Below are 19,869 nucleotides of genomic sequence, written 5' to 3'. Positions count from 1 at the left end.
AAATTCAAAATGTGATACTTTTGCCACTAAACTGTCTCCTGAGACATCCACTTGTTGTTTCTGAGGAGAAAAAGAAATAAATAAAGACAATGTGCACCATAAGTGAAATATGTAGTGCTAATAAAGTAGGTGTAATAGCGTGGACACAATTTGCCAAATGGAAGAAGACATCCAAACAGAAAAATTGGAATTTATTGGAGGAGAAGAAAAATACATTTATCATTTTATTACATTGACTCCAAAATGAATATTCAATTATTTCTTTATTCATTCTTTTCCTTTTCTAGAAACGAAGAATATTCTATTCTGAGTTAATGAAGAAACTAAAGAAAAGAATGCATCAAGTTAATTTCACTAACAAAGATTGCATATTTTCCATGGACATGAATGAAAGGGTTTGACTCATTTTCCAATTTTATGTGATCCACAAAACCAGTGAAAACAATCTTTGTCCCAAAAAAATAATCTTATATTAATCTTAGTTTGTTTCTTCCATTTTTATTCATTTTCTATTTTAAAAAAGTATTTATATATTTCTTAAAACTCAAAAAGTGTATATGAATGTTCGAATCAATGTTTTAAATTATGTTCCTTCTAAGAGGTGGAATAGCATAACTTAGCTGAAGCGTAACGATTACACTTATGTATGCATTGCATGTTATAATAGGTCTTATTTTCTTACTCTTTTTCGGAAGGCGATGATTAATCATAGCTATTACCTTGATACCAAAAAATTGTTTGGGCTAGTGCCTTATTTCTATCTAGCTGATCCTGATTCGATATTAAAAGTATATCAATTTAGTGTTACTACTTTAGTGCAATTTTCTTTTTCTGCCCCATTATTCGCAAACAAAAAAATTATTAATAAAAGTGCACATTATCCCCAAAGGTAAGTAACCATATTAAATAAATTGTATTTTTAACTCTTTTTTTTCTCAATAATTCGTTTATCTATCTATCTATCTATCTATCTATGTATGTATAATATTATATGAAATAAAAAAATATTATATACAATATTATGTGAAATGAAAAATATTTGATATCCCAAATGGCCGTCCATCCAAACTTTTAAGCTAAAAATAGTAGACGAAGGTATAATATTATGTTTTCTTTTATTTGTTGTTATGAATAAATTGATGTTTCAAGTCTAACAATGTATATGCACATGCTACTATGCTATAAAGTTTCTTCTTTTAAGCCACTTATACTTGCTATACTAATAAGTTTAGATATTTAACTAATGTATATCAATTTAGAACAAAAACTGGTCGAAACTGAAATTGAATAAGAATGCACAATCCATAATTAAATTGGTAGACATACATACGTGCTACCAGTATTACTAAAGTAGAAATTAAAACTTAATATTCTATATACATTATTCAAACTAGTAAAGATGTTAATGGAAAGAATGCACAATTTATATAAACTTAATATTCTACATTATTGAATAAGAATGCACAATCCATAATCAATTATTTCTTTGTATGCATTGCATGCTATAATAGGTCTTATTCTTCTACTCTTTCCCACAAGGGGATGATTATTCATAGCTATTACCTTGATACCAAAAAAACATATTTATTTCTATCCTAGTTGATCCTGATGCGATACTAAAAGTATATCAATTTTTTTTACTATTTTAGCGCAATTTTCTTTTTATGTCCCATTATTCGCAAACAAAAAAAGTTATTAATAAAAGTGCACATATCCCCTAAAGTAACCTTATTAAATAAATTGTATTTTTAACTTTTTTTTTTCTTCTAGATATCTCTGTCTATATATATATATATATATATATATATATATATATATATATATATATATATATAATGCAAAATGCAAAATATTTAATGTTCCATCTCAAAAAAGAAATCTAACTTAAATAGCAGCCCGACCAACTTTTAAGCTAAAAATAGCCGAATGTATAACATTATGTTTTTTTTTATTTGTTGTCAGGAACAAATTGATGTTTCAAGTCTAACAATTCATATGCACATCCTATTATGCTATAATTTTTCTTGTTTTAAGCCATTTATATTAGTTATATGTCACATCTCCTTTTTTCGGAGATAAGGAGTTTTTTCAATTAAAGTGATATTATTTGAAATGAGATTATTTATATTAGTTTTTAGAGTCGCTACTCGGAAATATTTAATTAACGGTGTTCCGAGTCACCAATTATTTTTAAATCCCAAATCAATGAAATTTTGACTCTGTTTAAAGTCTGCAAAACATAGAAGACCAAGTAAGAAATTCTGTTAACCCCGGAGAAGGTGTGAGGCACTCCTGGATTCCGTGGTTTTAGCACGGCCGCTTTACAGTTACACCTGGCTTAATTATCCGATTTATTACATGTTTTAGAACCTTTTATGCATTGCCACTTTATACCGCTTTTAATTTTATTTAACTCATTTCGAGTATTTATGGATTTATTTCAAAACAAGGTACGATGTCGTACACTTATTTGTTTTATTCACATTGCAAACCGCGCCACGTGAAATGCACCCGCAATTTAAAATATTTTTATTTTAGTATTTTTGAAGTTGTAAGGTCAAGTTGTGTGAATGCACACTTGAATTTTGGATTTACGTATCATAGTTATGCCACGTGAACCGTACCCATAACCATGATAATTAAATTATTAATTCATACCTAAAAGCATACTAGTGATGTTTATGATTATTTCTAGATCAATTTGAGATTATTGCGAATTTCACGAATTTATGGATAAAGAATTATGGGGAAGATATTGTGAATTAGTGCTTATTTAAAGACGGGCCAACTGATGGATTCATATGTATTGGGCCGATGGAATTAAACAATTGGACCATTTATTCAAATTAGCTCCTGTATCTTCTATTTCAAACAAAGCCAACATCAAAAATTAAAATAAAAATGCAAACAAACTAGCATTTCATCCTAATTATGTCAGGTAGTTAGTTAACTCCAAGCCAGCCAATTACGAGCAATTTCAATGAAGAACAGAATATTATAAATGTTTACCCTCAAAATCGGATAACAATTAAATTTATACGTAGTTTTAAGGATATGTGATCTACCTTGATACAAAATGATAAATCAGATTGAAATTGAAATAAATAATGAGAAAGTAAATGCAAACCACAAAAGCTGAACAGTCTTCGCCTTAGAAGGCTAGCCGCCCTTGAGCCAAAAGTATTTTATCGATATTAGAACAAAACGATAAGAGAATAATAAGAACTGAAAATAATAATATATTACTTTGGCATGTGAGTTATAGTGTGTTTCACAAGTAATCAGACCCCCTTTATATAGTAGGTGAATCCTACTTTAGGTACAATTCTATAAAAGGTAAAAATCTCCTTGTTTGCTCATTTGCCGGTTCCTTATTGATTCGTGCCGAGATTCCAGTCGTGATATTCGACCGGTTACGGATATTTCGGCCTTCTATTATTTTGGTCTTCTGTTGGTTATACCGACAATGTTTTCTCGAGCTTATTTGGGGTCAGGGTCGATTCCGGGATCATGGACTCAATATTCTCGAGGACGGACATTTTGACCTTGTGTTCTGGTTCGATGAGACTCGGGGTCGATCTTCAACCCCTCACGTTCCGAGCCCGATCTGTCATGTATTAGTCGAGCCCGATTTCGTCCGTACACAGATAGTCCCCTCGTTTTTTATGAGCTTTTTTATTCTCACCTCGGTACTCCGCGTGAGAAACGACAAAATGAACGAAATATCTTGTCAATCATGTCTTAATGGCATTAAATGCTCATCAATTGCTGGTCAGCCACTCCTGGCTTTCAACCGTCGTTTGAAAATTATAAATACACTCTTCTTCATTCATTCAAACTTTACATCCAAATTTTCTCTACATTTTCTAGCATTTGTATCTGATTTCTTGAGATCTTTGTAAGAACTTCCGCTTGTCTTCATTCCAGATCATCAAGTGTATCTTTTTAACTTCCTCTTTTTCATCTCTTTCCCTTCATTTTAAAAGAAAATGGCAAAAACTTCAAAAATAGTTCCCCAAAAAGAAGCTACTTCTACATCGTGGACGGCCGGTGAAGAACCAGCGACGGAACCTCCTCGTAGCATAATTATTCCTGGCGGGTGCTCGGTGACCACCGATTTTAAGGTTGAGAAACCTTCACCCGTACCGGGCCGGTGTGAAAAAGTCTCAAGGTACATCTGCTCGATCACAGAAGAAATTCTCCACGCGGTTAAAAATGATTGCAATTGGGTCGGAAAAGATGTGGTGGTTCCCGGGCTCGACGAAAATATCACTACCCACGTCGAGGGATACCTAAGTGTTTACACTTATCCCTTTACGCTGGGCTCATTGGACCCGGTAATCATCCAGTTCTCCAAAAGGTACGTGGTATGCCTCGGTCAGATCCACCCCTCATTCTGGGGGATCGTTATTCTTCTCCGGTTCTTCGTGAGCAAGATTGACGGATGTTCATTCACCGTTGACCATCTTATGCGCCTATACAATCCCCGATTCTTTCGAGGGGACTGATTAAACTTGCGCACCGGGCTAGTAAAGCCCCGTTCTCGAGCATCAATGAAGATCATGATCAAGGTTGGCTAGGCCGATTTGTTCGAGTGAGGACCTTAGACCTAATCCCAGTTGAGTACATGCCGTTCCCCGAGAAATGAAACATAAAATGTAAGTAAAGTTTCATTTTTTTCCAAAATTTTATTTTTTACTCTCTTTTCCTTCCTTCTTATCGGTGTTTGGTGGCAATGCAGCTGTTGCTCGGGTCCCGGATGTAGTCCGTCGACTCAAGGAGTGGGTCGAGGGCATTGTGTCACAAAAATCGTATTCCGAGTGAGCATGGCGTGAGCTTTTGAAGGGACAGTGAGAGGCCTGTTTTCACGGTGAGATTCCTTTCTTGAGTGTACAACACTTAGGTTTCCTCTGTATTGCTTTGCCCTTAATCATTTCTTTTTTCTTTGCACGCCTTTCCAAGGATGTCACAATGAGGCCTCCATCTGGTGACAAGGATTGGCCCCCGAGTCCGCTGCTCAGAGACAGGGTGGGGAGAAGAAGAGAAAAAGGGCTCCGAGTTACCTGAACTCAGAGAAGAGAAAATCGAGGAGGAGGCTGGTGAGCAAATCGAAAGAAAGCACCAGTGCCTAATAGCTTCCATTGGACTCACTCCATCGGCTCAGGGATGACTCTGAAAAAGATGAAGAAGAAGAAGCTTCTGAACTAATGACCTGCATGCGAGGCGACACCAAACTGTCTTAAATCGGGGGGGAGGGGACCGATGAAGAGGCAGTGGTCGAGGCCTCCGAACCAGGGAGGGGTGGGGCCGTTTTTCCCCAAGTTAGGGAGGCCGACAAAGATACCGCGGCCGGTGCTTCTCGGGCATAGGATAATGCCCCGAAGGACGTACTTGGAGTGATAGATCTCTCCGAGTCGCCTTCGTTTGCTGATTCCATGATCAACGAGGCTCAGATGCTGAGAGGGCACCCCAACAAGGGGCCCCAAAGGGTGGCATACCTCTTTCACAACTTTTTTGATGGTTTATAATCTACCACCTAGGAAGACGTCACCGGGTTGGATGACTTACCGGTGCCAAGGAAGAGTTCGTTTTCAGGAACTAGCGGGCCTTCTTCAAGTTTAAAACTAGTCAACCGGTTCCCAACTCCGAGTGTGAATCCTGATCAAAAATGGTCGATTATCATGTCCATTCCGGAGGATGCCCGGGTCCTCTCAGCCCCCGTAGGGGTTGCCAGTTATCTTCGGTGCTTGGTGACCAAAAATGATCAAGCCAAGATGAATGATGTGGACGCGCCCTACAAATTAAACAAAGCACAACAGGCGCTAAGCCGGGTAACTTCGGATGCCTCTTGACGACTTCTATTATGTACTTAGATTAAGTCATAAATAATCGTAACTTTTTTCTTTGTGTTTGTAGGCCTCGGTGCTTCACCACAAGACTTTTCTCCGATATCGGGAAGAGTTAAACCAATATGAGGCCGAGACTCGAGGGCTCACTAAGAAGAGGGATGCTTACAAACTTCTCAGTGAGAAACTCCAGGAAGAGGTGGATGCGGTAAAGGACGAGACCAAAGAACGGAAATGCAACATGGATCACTTGTGTCACAGGCCCAAATCCTTACATTGGGTAGCGGCACCTGCTCGCCCGTGCGGCGCCTGCAGTTCCCCTCACTGCACGCCAGCCTGTTTTCTTTCCCAGGATTCCATGCACGGTCCTGTGCCTATTGGTGGGACTCACCCGTAGGCTCGCCCCAACTTGTGCCGCCCGTAAGATGTCTAGGCCCTTGGCCCTAGACATGTCGTTGCACCTTATCTTAGGATCACAATCCATGCGCGCCCTGGGGGATTGGCTTAGGACATGTCTTGTCCCTAGCCCAAGACTGAGCATCGCTCCCGCGTGCACAGCCCAATCCTCAAGCTTGACACTCGCCTAGTGCATCCGCGACTAGCTTGTGCCTCCCCAGAGAAAGGCAACCTTTCGCCCTTGGCCATTGTTATGCTCGTCTTTCGTGCCATGCCTATACATTTCCCTCGCGACATGCTTCCATCCCAAATAGTGCAATGTCGCCCCACAACGGCACCTTTAGGCCAACGGACCCTTGCTTGTATGGTTGAACCCAAGCCATGCTCACAAGTTAACATATGATGCCCCTATGACACGTGCATCAAGTATCCAATTGGCACGGAGGTCTCGTTCCAATAATCGATAGCCCGCGGGGCTGGCCGTCCCACACATCGAGCCTCCAGTACCACTTTGATGCCCAACGCTAGGCCGAAGGCGTTGCGCCGCTCATAGAGTTCCCAAACTCATAAGGATACCTTTGACACTCCTTTGAGTCATCTAGGCAGGCCCTTGAGGTTGCCCCCAAGGTAGCTCGTTCAATATGGGTTGGTGGCAGCACGTATGGGGGAGGCAGGTCGGAGCTTTCATCACCTATACCCCCCTTATATATGCTTAAAATTAAAAGGCCCAAGTTGCCCAAGTAGACAGACCTACGTCAGACAATCAGAAGAGCCTTTTCTCACCTGTTCATTACCGAAATCACAACTCCAAAGTGCGAGTAGTGACATCCTTCCACACTTATAATGTCATCGTCCCCGATGACACATCATGGCCTAAGACATCCCGGAGTCTGCCCCCTTAGGTATGCCCATTTCAGCTCCCTTTCTCCTATGGGTTGGACTTCCTCGAAGTCCTGTCTCAAAAGGAGTCGTGCCCCATGCACTTCTCCCCCAAGTATCTTCCAAGCGTGCCTCTGCACTTCACCTTCTTTCGGTGTTCACTTGGAAAGTGCCTCCGCACTTGCACCCTCTGGTGTCTCACTTTGTGATTGACCCATACTAGTCAATCACACCATGACCCTCATGGCCTTCATGTCCGTATGAAGCTTTCCTTCATAGGTTAGCACATCAATGTGCTCTTTTGATGCCGCTCCCGTAGCCTTGAGATGCCCTTGGCATGGCTCCCGTAGCCTTTTGCTCCTGTAGCATTAAGACGCCCTCTTGGCATAGCTCCCGTAGCATTCCGCTCCCGTAGCTTTTAATTGCCCTCACTACCTTGAAGATGTGTTCGCTTCCAGACCCACGACTTCACCCATATGCCTCTTGCATAGGCGGGATCCTCTCACACTTAATGTGGAGGATACATCTTAGTGTTGTCGTCCCACTTGGCATTCGGCCAGCTCTTGGGACGACCTTTGGTGAGTACTTCATTCCCAAAGTCATAGCGTCGCCGCATTCCAGAACAAAGCTCTTTGTTTTCCAACTGTCACTTCCTCAGCAAGTATCCAATGCTCTCGGTAGTACTTCAATACTCGCCCTATAGACAGGTACCCTCTTGGTCCTGCTAGCACGGCTTCCTGGTTCGGTGTGCCTCACACCTGGACTCTCAATGGTTCCCGATCATTCGACGTACTTCTTTCCAGAATGACACCTTCTAACTTGGAAATTCGCCCAATTCCGAAGCTTCGCTATACCCTCGAATTCATCTCCTCACCTTGGCAATGCCCTCAGGCAGCTCACAAGTCTATCCCGAAGGAAAGACACTCAACTGCTGCATCGCACGCATCTTTGGCAAGATCTCCGCTATGATCATGCCCAAGTTTATAGTCCATGGCTCCCACTCTTCGCAATATGGTTGCATGACCTGGAAAACATGGCCTTCTCTTGACCATCCGACTCATCGGCATATCACCTCATTCAGTAGCACCTTAGACTCTCGAAAGACAAAGGAATCACCCATTTCTTTCTTCGACCATCAGTATCGGGTTCTCGATCTCTGGTGGCATATGAACATCAATCTCTGCTTTGACGTGATCTCCGCACTGACATCCAAAATGCACTCTCCATATCTACCATTTTTCCTTGACATTGTTTCATGGCATAGTATGGCCTTAATCAGCACTGATACCAAGTGTCACGGGCCCAAATCCTTACATTGTGTAGCGGCACCTGCTCGCCAGTGCGGCGCCTGTGGTTCCCCTCGCTGCAGGCCAGCTTGCTTCCTTTCCCAGGATTCTAAGCACGATCCTGTGCCTGTTGGTGGGACTCACCTGTAGGCTTGCCCCAACTTGTGCCACCCGTAAGATGTCTAGGCCCTTGGCCCTAGACATGTCGTGGTGCCTCATCTTAGGATCACAATCCATGCGCGCCCTGGGGGATTGGCTTAGTACATGTCTTGTCCCTAGCCCAAGATTGAGCATCGCTCCCGCGTGTACAGCCCAATCCTCAAGCTTGACACTCGCCTAGTACATCCGCAACTAGCTCGTGCCTCGCCCGAGTAAGGCAAGCTTTAGCCCTTGGCCATTGTCATGCGCGTCTTTCGTGCCATGCCCATACATTGCCCTCGCGACACGCTTCCATCCTGAATAGTGCAGTGTCGCCCCACAACGGCACCTTTAGGCCAACGGACCCTTGCTTGCATGGTTGAACCCAAGCCATGCTCACAAGTCAACACATGATGCCCCTATGACAGGTGCATCAAGTATCCAATCGGCACGGAGGTCTCGTTCCAACATTCGATAGCCCGCGGGGCTGGCCGTCCCACACATCGAGCCTCCAACACCACTTTGATGCCCAACACTAGCCCGAAGGCATTGCGCCGCCCATAGAGTTCCCAAACTCGTATGGATACCTTTGACACTCCTTTGAGTCATCTAGGCAGGCCCTTGAGGTTGCCCCTAAGGTAGCGCGTTCGATACGGCTTGGTGACAGCACGTATGGGGGAGAAAGGTCGGAGCTTTCATCACCTATACCCCCCTTATATATTCTTAAAATTAAAAAGCCCAAGTTGCCCGAGTAGACAGACCTACGTCAGACAATCAAAAGAGCCTTTTCTTACCAGTTCATTGCCGAAATCACAACTCCAAAGTGCGAGTTGTGACATCTCATCGTCCCCGATGACATATCATGGCCTAAGACATCCCGGAGTCTGCCCTCTTAGGTATGCCCATTTCAGCTCTCTTTGTCCTGTGGGTTGGACTTCCTCGAAGTCCTGTCTCAAAAGGAGTCGTGCCCCATGCACTTCTCTCCCAAGTATCTTCCAAGCGTGCCTCTGCACTTCACCTCCTTTTGGTGTTCACTTGGAAAGTGCCTCCGCACTTGTACCCTCTAGTGTCTCACTTTGTGATTGACCCACACTAGTCAATCACACCATGACCCTCATGGCCTTCATGTCCGTCTGAAGCTTTCCTTCATAGGTTAGCACATCAATGTGCTCTTTTGATGCCGTTCCCGTAGCCTTTCACTCCCGTAGCCTTAAGATGCCCTTGGCATGGCTCCCGTAGCCTTTCTCTCCCGTAGCATTAAGATGCCCTCTTGGCATAGCTCCCGTAGCATTTCGCTCCCGTAGCTTTTAATTTCCCTCACTACCTTGAAGATGTGGTTGCTTCCAGACCCACGACTTTGCCCATATGCCTCTTGCATAGGCGGGATCCTTCCACACTCAATGTGGAGGATACATCTTAGCGCTGTCGTCCCACTTGGCATTCGGCCAGCTCTTGGGATGACCTTTGGTGAGTACAACATTCCCAAAGTCATAGCGTCGTCGCATTCCCGAACAAAGCTCTTTGTTTTCCAACTGTCACTTCCTCAGCAAGTATCCAATGCTCCCGGTAGTACTTCAATACTCGCCCTATAGATAGGTACCTTCTTGGTCCTGACAGCACGGCTTCCCGGATCGGTGTGCCTCGCACCTGGACTCTCAACGGTCCCCGATCATTCGACGTACTTCTTTCCAGAATGACACCTTCTAACTTGGAAATTTGCCCAATTCCGAAGCTTCGCTATACCCTCGAATTCGTCTCCTCACCTTGGCAATGCACTCAGGTAGCTCACAAGTCTATCCCGAAGGAAAGACACTCAACTGCTGCATCGCACGCAACCTTGGAAAGATCTTTGCTATGATTATGCCCAAGTTTATAGTCCATAGCTCCCACTCTTCGCAATATGGTTGCACGACCTGGCAAAGAGGGCCTTCTCTTGACCATCCGACTCATTGGCATATCACCTCATTCAGTAGTACCTTAGACTCTCGAAAGACAATGGAATCACCCATTTCTTTCTTCGACCATCAGTATCAGGTTCTCAATCTCTGGTGACATATGAACATCAATCTCTGCTTTGATGTGATCTCCGCACTGACATCCAAAATGCACTCGCCATATCCATAATTTGCCTTGACATTGTGCAATGGCATAGTATGGCCTTAGTCAGCTCTGATACCAAGTGTCAGGGGCCCAAATCCTTACATTGGGTAGCAGCACCTGCTCGCCCGTGCGGCGCCTACGGTTCCTCTTGCTACAGGCCAACCTGTTTCCTTTTCCAGGATTCCAAGCACGTTCTTGTGCCTGTTGGTGGGACTCACCCGTAGGCTCGCCCCAACTTGTGCCGCCCGTAAGATTTCTAGGCCTTTGGCCCTACACATGTCGTGGCGCCTCATCTTAGGATCACAATCCATGTGCGCCCTGGGGGATTGACTTAGGACATGTCTTGTCCCTAGCCCAAGATTGAGCATCGCTCCCGCGTGCGCAGCCCAATCCTCAAGCTTGACACTCGCCTAGTGCATCCGCGACTAGCTCGTGCCTCGCCTGAGTAAGGCAACCTTTAGCCCTTGGCCATTTTCATGCGCGTCTTTCGTGCCATGCCCATACATTGCCCTCGCGACACGCTTCTATCCCGAATAGTACAGTGTCGCCCCACAACGGAACCTTTAGGCCAACGGACCCTTGCTTGCATGGTTGAACCCAAGCCATGCTCACAAGTCGACACATGATGCCCCTATGACAGGTTCATCAAGTATCCAATTGGCATGGAGGTCTCATTCCATCATTCGACAGCCCGCGGGGCTGGCCGTCCCACACATCGAGCCTCTAGTACCACTTTGATGCCCAACGCTAGCCCGAAGGTGTTGCGCCGCCCATAGAGTTCCCAAACTCGTATGGATACCTTTGACACTCCTTTGAGTCATCTAGGCAGGCCCTTGAGGTTGCCCCCAAGGTAGCTCGTTCGATACGGCTTGGTGGCAGCACGTCTGGGGGAGGCAGGTCAAAGATTTCATCACCTATACCCCCCTTATATATGCTTAAAATTAAAAAGACTAAGTTGCCCGAGTAGACAGACCTACGTCAGACAATCAGAAGAGCCTTTTCTCACCAGTTCATTGCCGAAATCACAACTCCAAAGTGCGAGTTGTGACAACTTGGCCTCGTAAAAGGAGACTGCCCGGGCACAATTGGCTTCGGCTGATGTCCAGCTTGGAGCTGTAAAGGAAAAGGCATTGGTATAGGCCAAAAAGATCGAGGAGCTCTAGTATCAGCTGAGTTTGCCGTCTTCGATCAGGAAAATCTGGCCAAGGAGCTTGAGTCGGCCAAGTCGGAGGCCAAGGCAGTTAAAGTCGATGTCGACGAGATGGTGGCCGTTTATAAGGACGATGCCGAAGCGGCTCAGGTTCGATCAAAGGATATCATCGAGCACGCGAAGTGGTAATCTCGAAGGGAGGCCCTCGAGGAATATCATGCTCGGGGTTTCGACTTATCGGCTGAGATTGAGAGTGCCAAAGAGCTCGAAGCCGAGGCCAAAAAATTGGTTTATCTTGAAGATGATGAAGAGTCTGAAGATTTGGGTGAGTCCGAGGGTGGCGAAGGCCCTGAAGGTGATGATCCGGCCCCCGATGAAGACTAGGCCACTTAGGCTCTTTTTAGATGTTTTTGTTTTTTGCTTTTTGTATTATCTTTTTGTTGAGGCCATTCTGCCTTTGTAAAAATTTGCATCGGGGCTGTTTGGTCCTTGTAAAAAGAAATTTTGATATGTATTTAAGGATTTTTCCCTTCAACAACTTTTGAATTTTCCCTTTGCTTTACTACTTATATTTGCAAAGATCGAACTGCCTTACCATGAAATAGTTAGGTTACGTTCGGAGGTACGAACAAAACTTGCCTTCAACATTGTTTCGTTTTAAGGCATCGTGGGGGTTCGGTATTACCGCAAACTTTTTTCCAAAGTAGTTTAGATTATAGTTTGCCGAGGCTAGCCTTTAGAACTGGTTATGAAATTTTGTAGGCCTTATTTTTTGTTAGGGGTCTCGGACGTCTCCATGCCATTTTAGTATGGCAGTAGCCTTTTTAGTTCGGGTGTTGCCCAATGTGTTTGTCACCTCGAGTTATCCAGATTTGCCTTAGATAACAATCCCCAAACGGGATTAGCCGTAGCTTTTTAATTCGGGCAACGCCAAATAGGCTTTGTGCCCTCAGGTTTTGATATCCCGGAATGGTCGTAGCCTTTTAATTCAGGCAATGCCAAATAGGCTTTGTGCCTCCGGGCTCTGATAATCCGAGCCATCCGAGTTTGTTTTCGGACGACAGCCTCTAATTGGGAGTGATCGTTTGCACCCGGATAAAGGCGGCTCTTGGGCTCGATACCTTTAGGGGATCGAATGTAAGAAATCCTTAAGAGAGAAATAAAAAAGAAATTCTTAAAGGATAAGATATTTATCCGCAAGGTAGAAACTTTTATTCTTGTGCGTGATAGTTACATATGTGTACAAGTTTTATGCCGGGGCTCAAGTAGTCTATGCGGGTACGGTTCATGTGACCATTTGTCCCTTACAGTAAATCCTATCAATCAAGTTGTGACTGTTCAATCATAAAGTTTCCTTCCTTGCTAAAGTCATTAACCGAGGATGATCCCCCAGTGTTCGGGGTCTATCGAAGAGAGGCCTCGAATATTGTTGTGTTCTTCGATACTGGGTTATAACCGGCCTTTAATTCTAGGTTAGCACGATTTACTTGTTGCCCTCGTTAAAACCCTTGCCGAAAAACCCATTTGGGACAAATCTGATTCAAGGGAAAAGGAGTTCAACACGTGCTTTCACGCTTAAAGGTTGTATCATTCTTTGATGATTCCCTGCAAGTATTAGTTCGGAATAGATATATAAAAGGAAAAGAATGGGGTCGTACCTTAGCAATAGTATCGCTTTAAGTGAGTTATATTTCAGTTGTTCGGTAGTTGCTCACCGTTCATCGCTCCGAGTTTGTATGATCCTTTACCGGTTATCTCAATAATCTGATATGGGCCTTCCCAGTTCGGACTCAACTTCCCTTTGTTCGGGTTTTGGGTGTTTAGTGTAACCTTCCTTAGTACCAACTCCCCGACATTGTAGTGTTGAAGGTTGGCCCGTCGATTGTAATACCTTTCGATCCGCTGCTTTTGGGCGGCCAACCGGACAAGGGCTGCTTCGCGCCTTTTATCCAGTAGATTTATGCTCACATTCATAGCCTCGTCATTTGATTCCTTGGTTGCATATCAGAACCTGAGACTTTGTTCTCCGACTTCGACCGGTATTAAAGCTTTGGTGCCATAGACTAGTGAGAACGGGGTGGCCCCGGTACTGGACTTCGAGGTCATTCGGTATGCCCATACGACTTCTGGCAGGATTTCCTTCCATCTTCCTTTGGCGTCAGTTAATCTCTTTATGAGGTTTTGGAGTATGATTTTGTTTGTTGATTCTGCTTGTCCGTTCCCAATAGGGTGGTAGCTGGTAGGGTGTTGATAAGATCCTTTTGATCTTATGATCCTCGATAAATTTACTTACCTTGCTGCCGATGAATTGTTTCCCATTGTTGCATACGATCTCCGCCAGTATTCCGAATCGGCATATGATATGATCCCAAATGAAGTCAATGATTTTTTTCTCCCTTACCTTTTCGTATGTCTGGGCTTCCACCTACTTAGAAAAATAATCAGTCATAAATAATATAAATTGAGCCTTGTCGGGAGCCCATGGAAGGGGCCCAACAATATCCTTTCCACACTTCATGAACGGCCATGGCGACAAAATTGAATGCAACAGCTCCCCGGGATTTCACGTCTTTTTCCATATCGATCCAGTAATAACTGGCTCTGATTATTTTTTGAACCAACGATTAGGCGCCCGAATGATTTCCACAGGTACCTTCGTGGATATCCCTCAAAACATACTCAGTATCTCCTCGCCCTAGACATATTGCGAGTGGGCCATCGAATGATTTTCTGAACAGGGTTCCGTCTTCGGACATGCTAAACCGGATTGCCTTTATACGCAAAGCCCCGATTTTTTTGGATCCGAGGGGCAGTTTCCCGGTCCTAAGATATTCTACATATTTATTTCTCCAATCCCAAGTTAGGCTCGTCGAGTTGATCTTGGCATGGCCTTCTTCCACCACCGATCTCATAAGTTGTACGAATGCCCCCGAATTGAACTCGTCGTCTTCGACCGATGACCCTAAGTTAGCGAGGGAATCAGCCTCATTGTTTTGATCCCGAGGTACGTGTTGCAGATTCCATTCTTTGAACCAATATAATGTCACCTGCAGCTTGTCCAAGTATCTTTGCATTCATTCTTCTCTGAACTCGAATGTTCCATTAACTTGGTTTACCACAAGGAGGGCTTCGATCACTTCTGCCCCTAAGCTTTCTACTAGTTCAAGATCTGCAATCATGGATTCATATTTCGGCCTTGTTGTTAGTCAATTTCACAGTCTTAATAGATTGTCTAACTACATTACATGTTGGTGGCTTCAATACGATGCCAACTCCGGTCCCTTTTGCATTTGAGGTGCCGTCCTTAAAAAGGGTCCAGATTCCCGAGGAGGTCCATGAGTTAATTAACAACTCTCTTTTGACCTCGGGTATTTAGGCCGGCGTAAAATCGGCCACAAAGTCTGCCAAGATTTGGGACTTAATGGCGGTCCGGGATCGGTATTCCATATCGTACCCACTTATTTCCACGACACATTTTGCCAACTGGCCCGAGAGCTCGAGCTTATGCATAACGTTCCTTAACGGGTAAGTAGTTATGACACATATGGGGTGACACTGGAAGTACGATTTTAGCTTCCTAGAGGTGCTTAGCAAAGCGAGCGCCAGTTTTTCTAGGTGAGGGTTCCTAGTTTCGGCCTCACCTAGGGTCCTGCTAATATAGTAAATTGGAAATTACGTACCTTGCTCTTCCCAGACCAGGACTCCACTCACCGCTATCTCCAAAACTGCCAAGTACAAGTATAGTTATTCGTCTTCCTTCGATGTGTGAAGCAGTGGTGGGCTCGATAAGTACCGTTTGAGTTCCTCCAAAGCTCGTTGACATTCCGGGGTCCATGAGAAGTTATTCTTCTTCTTCAATAGTGCGAAGAATCGGTGGCTCTTATCGGACGACCTCGAAATGAATCGTCCCAATGCGGCTATGCATCCGATTAGTCTTTGCACGACCTTCACGTTGTCCACAACTGTGATATCTTCGATGGCTTTGATTTTGTCGGGGTTGATCTCGATTCCCCGGTTTGATATTATGAATCCGAGGAATTTACCCGACCTAACTACAAACGCACATTTTTTCGGGTTTAGCTTCATATTATATTGTTTCAATATACTGAAGGTTTCCTGCAAATATCTTAAATGGTCCTCCACTCGCAGGGACTTAACCAACATGTCGTCAATGTAAACTTCCTTTGATTTTCCTATTTGTTCCTCGAACATTCGGTTTACTAGGCGTTAATAAGTAGCACAAGCATTTTTTAATCGGAATGGCATCACGTTATAGCAGTACGTGCCATACTTTGTGATGAAGAAGGTTTTTTCCTGATCATCTGGGTCCATCCGTATTTGGTTGTACCTGGAATAGGCATCGAGAAAACTGAGGATCTCATGGCCGGCCGTGGCATCGATCATGCGATCGATGTTGGGCAAAGGAAAAGAGTCCTTGGAATACGCCTTGTTCAAATCCTTATAGTCTACACAGATTCTTAATTTGTTCCCTTTTTTATGGACTACCACTACGTTTGCTAACCAATCAGGGTATTTAACTTCCCGAATGGACCCTATTTTAAGGAGTTTAGATACCTTGTCCTTGATGAAAGCATGTTTGACCTCGGACTGGGGCCTCCTCTTCTATTTGACCAGATGAAATTTCGGGTCCAGGCTTAGCTTGTGAGTGGTTATCTCCAGTGGGATCCCTGTCATATCAAGATGGGACCAAGCGAAACAATATTCATTATTTATAAGAAATTGAATGAGTTTTTTCCTAAGCTCGGAGCTTAACCCCGTGCCCAGGTCTACCTTTTGATCAGGCAAATGTTCTCTCAATATGACTTGTTCCAGCTCCTCGACCGTCGATTTGGTGGCGTCGAAATCATCGGGGGCTATAAAAGATCTGGGAACCACGTAATCATCATCCTCACCTTCCCCTCATTTGACCGAATTTGTCGAGGCTAGTGTCAATGATTGCTATTTGGCCCTGTTTTTTACCATCTGATTCGGATCCTTCGATGTTGAGATTGTAGATGCCGGTATCACCTCCTCAACCGCTAACATTTCCTTGGCAGCCGGTCATTCACCATAGATTGTTTTAACCCTGCTATGTGTTAGGAATTTTAGTGCCTGGTGCAGTGTCGAGGGCACTACCCTCATGTTGTGGATCCATGGCCTTCCAAATAAAGCGTTGTACCTTAGTTTCCTAGATGGTCCCGACAGTATTTACTGGTAATTTTATCTCGTCCTTAGGGGTTTCACATGCCATGTTGAACCCGTTTAGAACACAGACTACAGGCATGATTTGTTCTTATAGACCGAGTTGCTCCACGACCCTCGATCGGATGATATTGGCGGAGCTACCTGGTTCAATTAACACACGTTTAACTCGGAATTTATTATGAGTACATATATTACCAGTGCATCATTGTGTAGTTGTACGATTCCTTCTGCGACCTCGTCATTGAAAGACAAGGTTCCTTCCGATATGTAATCTCGAGTCCGTTTATCCCCTGTGATGGATACTTTGGTGCATTTCAACATCGGACCCTGAGGGACATCGACCCCACCAATGATCATGTTAATGACGTGTTGAGGTTCTTCTTGTTCGGTCTATTTGTTAGAATCCCTATTCTTGAAATGATTCTTGGCTCGGTCACTCAGGAATTCTCGAAGATGCCCGCTGTTGAATAGTCGGGCTACTTCCTCTCTCAACTGTCGGCAATCCTCCATTATGTGGTCATGAGTGCCGTAATATTTACATATCTGGTTAGGATCCCTTTCGGTTGGATCAGATTGTAGAGGTCGAGGCCTTTTGGTATCTTTGATACATCCGATAGCTGATACAATGGCGGAAACATCGATATTAAAGTTGTATTCCGATAACCTCGGTGCTTCTTTAGGCCCGATGGGCCTATCGAAGCATTTTTGCTCATGAGTCCCCGGTTGCTATGACCTCTGTTACTTCTCATTTCGTTTCTTTTTATATTTCCTCCCGGACCCGCTGCTTCTTCGGTATCCATTATACTGCTGGTACCGATCCTTGTTTGGTCTCGGTTCACGATCGATGTCTCTCTTAACTCTATCGATGTTTCTGATGGGATAAACAGACCTTGAAGTAGTCCCGAGTTGAACATCTTCCACTCAGATCTTCGATTGATACCAGTTATGCACGTCGTCCCAAGTAACGACCGGATATTCTACCAGGTTTTGTTTCAACTGATGTGAAGTCACCGAACTTCAAACATTGAGCCCTTGAGTGAAAGCCTGAACGGCCCAATCATCAGCGACAGGTGGCAAGTCCATTCGTTCCATTTGAAATCGGGACACGACCTCTCTGAGCATCTCGTTGTCCTTCTGTTTTACTTTGAAAAGGTCTAATTTCCTGGTTTCAACCTTGATGGCCCCGGCGTGTGCTTTCACAAAAGAATCCGCAAGCATAGCAAATGAATCAATAGAATTAGGAGGTAAGTTGTGATACTATATCATAGCCCCCTTTGATAGGGTCTCTCCGAACTTCTTCAATAGGACATACTCGATCTCATCGTCCTCCAAGTCATTCCCTTTGATGGCACATGTATAAGAGGTTACATGCTCATTTGGGTCGGTTGTTCCGTTATACTTAGGTATCTCGGCATACGGAATTTCTTAGGGATCGGCTTCGGAGCTGCGCTCTGAGGAAAAGGTTTTTGCATGAACTTCTTGGAATCCAGGCCTTTCAATATCGGTGGTGCTCCTGGGATCTGGTCTACCTTGAAATTTTAGGTTTTCATTTTTTTGTCATTAGCTTCGATTTTTCTTCTCCCCTAATTCTATCCGTTTTGTCAATTCTTCGATCATCTTCATGATCTCGGAGTTAGACCCCGATTCATGTTCATTTGACCTTTCTGCGACCGGTTCATCCCTGCAGGTGACTTCCCGGGGTGGATCGGGTTTAACTCTGCTCGGTGCACGGCCTTGGTTCTGTAACTGAGCTATCACCTCCTATTGAGCCTGCAGCATTTCGAACATCACCCATAAACTGATAACGTCCCCTCCAATGTTTTGTGTATTTTGAGTTGCTAATCGGGCTCCACCATGGACGCTATTCTCGGGGTCAGTTGGTAAGTTTGTGTCGATAGTCACATGTGAATTAGTGTCAATTGGGTCTGCGACCGGAATTTCGATAGGATCAGCGGGCGGTACCTCGTTACCGGGTGCTACGTTGTTATTTTCACTGTGGTAACCAGACTTGTTGTCGACAGGTAGGCGTGCTGATTGAGAGTTCGATATTTTGTGTTTTAACCTGAAATATAGACACTTCAAAGAGCAAGCGTAAAGTAGTGTGTGTTACGGAGATTTATATCAAATAACCACTATTATCCTTATCCCCACGGTGGGCGCCAAACTGTTTACCCTCAAAATCGGATAACAATTAAATTTATACGTGGTTTTAAGGATACATGATCTAGTTTGATACAAAATGATAAATCTGATTGAAATTGAAATAAACAATGAAAAAGTAAATGCAAACCACACAAGTTGAGTAGTCTTGACCTTAGAAGGTTAGCCGCCCTCGAGCCAAAAGTGCTTTGACGATATCAGAACAGAATGACAAGAGAATAATAAGAACTGAAAATAATAATATATTACTTTGGGATACGAGTTACAGTGTGTTTCACAAGTAATCAGACCCCATTTATATAGTAGGGGAGTCCTACTTTAGATACAATTCTATAAAAGGTAAAAATCTCCTGGTTTGCTGATTCCTTATTGATTTGTGTCGAGATTCCCGCCATGAAATCCGACCGGTTACGGATATTTCGGCCTTCCATTATTTCGGTCTTCTGTTAGTTATACCAACAATGTTTCCTCGAGCTTATTCGGGGTCAGGGTCGATTCCGGGATCATGGACTCAATGTTCTGGTTCGATGAGACTCAGGGTCGATCTTCAACCCCTCGCGTTTCGAGCCCGATTTGTCATGCAATAGTCAAGCCCGATTTCGATCGTACACAACAAACAAGGAATCTGGCTAAATATACCATTCCAGTACCAAATAAGATAGCAATTGACAAAGGATACGATGGAAACAGACCTTTTATATATGAAAAA

This window comes from Nicotiana tomentosiformis, chromosome 4 (genome assembly GCF_000390325.3).
Source record: "Nicotiana tomentosiformis chromosome 4, ASM39032v3, whole genome shotgun sequence".
Taxonomy (NCBI): domain Eukaryota; kingdom Viridiplantae; phylum Streptophyta; class Magnoliopsida; order Solanales; family Solanaceae; genus Nicotiana; species Nicotiana tomentosiformis.
This window is presented reverse-complemented; position numbering follows the sequence as displayed.